The following is a 1,788-nucleotide window of genomic DNA, read 5'->3' on the forward strand; positions in this document are numbered from 1 at the left end:
CTTCAAGTAGAATTTATAATATTATATATACATACTATGGATATCATAGATTTTTACATTACATATATATTAAATTATAATTAGAATAATGTAAAAAGCTTTGGATAAGATTTTTATTCATGAGACCCAAATACATTAGTTAGCACAATATACCTGTTTCTTATGTAATTAACCTAATGTTTATTACATGTAACTAAATTTTACTATAAGGAGAAGATGGTCGGTAGTGCGGTCAGCAAAAATACACAAATAAACGAAACTTATTTATTTGTGCCGACCTTATGACCTGAATTTTTGGTCTCCATTAGAACTGAAAAGACAAAAAACGAGATAACAAACAAAACTCATGGAAGCATACAAATAAAAATAAAACAATAACAAACAAACTAGGAAATATACATAACAATAAAATAAGGCGACAGTAGTTTATTGATAATAATAGAAGATAAAATATAGGAATAGTATATTCTACTATTCTATTCACTCAATAAATAGTATATTCTACTATTTGAGATTTTTGACCGCACCCGGACCCTATTCCTTTCAAAGATAAAATATAATGTTAAAGAGGTAAGAATTTAAAAAAAATACGTATCGTTAAAACCCATGAAGGGTCAGGGTGCAGTACTTGGCAAGGAACTACTTTAGCAAGACCAACGGTCGTACAAGGATGTGATTTGGTCAGAATCATGCTCGACCGTCAGATATTTACTCAATGGCTCCCGAACCCACAGGGTTGACTCAGTGGCTACAGGTATCAGATGATAATTATCTGCCACGGCCAGATTCGAACCCGAGTCTTTGGTGTAAGTAGTCCATTGCATTACCAATAAGCTACCCTTTCCCAAAGTATTATACGAAATAAATGATAAAATTTATGAAGGTACATATTTCACCGAAACTATTTGTTCTCTACACTTACTTTTGTAAATTTTTTTTGGTTATTTTTAGAAATTTTATCTAGTAACGTAGCATAGAATATCTTGATATTTATTATAGTTAAGAAAAAAATGATCAACTCACAATGTAAAATGAGGTGTAGATAGTTGACCGTAGATTACTGATTGGAGAAAATGGTCGGGGGTGCGGTCAGCAAAGAAAAACAAACAAAAAAATATTTATTTATGCCTGGCATAAATAAATATTTTTTTGATTATTTATGTTTTTCTTTGCTGACTGCACCTCCCGACCATCTCTAATCACAATGTAAAATATTTACAATGGATTTCAGACTCTGCCACTGTTTGTCAAAGTGAAAAATTATTAATTTTTTGTTCTATGATTTCAGAAGGATGTATTAGGAATAAAAGAAAACAAATCAGTCTTGTTATTCAAGACAAAAGAAGTATGTTCCGACAATATACTTCTTAAAGATCACAAAACAAAGCCGATTACTAAGGCCTCTGAAAAAAATAAAATAAGAAAAAGATGAAAATAGTATTAAGGTTTTAGATTTTTTATCTATTTATTTGCATTTCAACTTATTTATTCATTTTTTAAAATTATATGTTTTTTAAATCATATATTAGTTTTTTTTAACTTATTTATTTTCACAGTGATAATTATTTATTGATAATTTCTGTTAAGTTGCAGTTAGTCAACGGGTCAAACGTGTGTCGCAGATCACTGGAGAGGGTAAGCATGAAAGAGTAAAATAGGGAGAATTGTATATCGAATGAATAGGTAAATTGCAATTGGGCTTAGTGCAAGAAGGAGGAAAACAAATATGTATAAGAAAAAATATAATAAAATTATTAAGAAAAAAAAAATATACAAGTAAACAAATTA

At 29.1% G+C, this 1,788-nt stretch overlaps 1 long non-coding RNA gene across 1 annotated transcript in view; it reads left to right on the forward strand.

The window, feature by feature from the left end:
* LOC136796348 (uncharacterized) overlaps positions 1 to 1,711 on the forward strand; it is an 11,138-nt gene extending 9,427 nt beyond the window's left edge. The window contains exons 2-3 of the long non-coding RNA XR_010844048.1: positions 1,289 to 1,445; positions 1,588 to 1,711. This is a non-coding gene — a long non-coding RNA (uncharacterized lncRNA). The remainder of the gene's footprint in view (positions 1 to 1,288; positions 1,446 to 1,587) is intronic.
* Positions 1,712 to 1,788: the final 77 nt, after the last annotated feature.

This window comes from Halyomorpha halys, unplaced genomic scaffold (genome assembly GCF_000696795.3).
Source record: "Halyomorpha halys isolate HHAL.00 unplaced genomic scaffold, Hhal_1.1 Scaffold8.1, whole genome shotgun sequence".
Taxonomy (NCBI): Eukaryota; Metazoa; Arthropoda; class Insecta; order Hemiptera; family Pentatomidae; genus Halyomorpha; species Halyomorpha halys.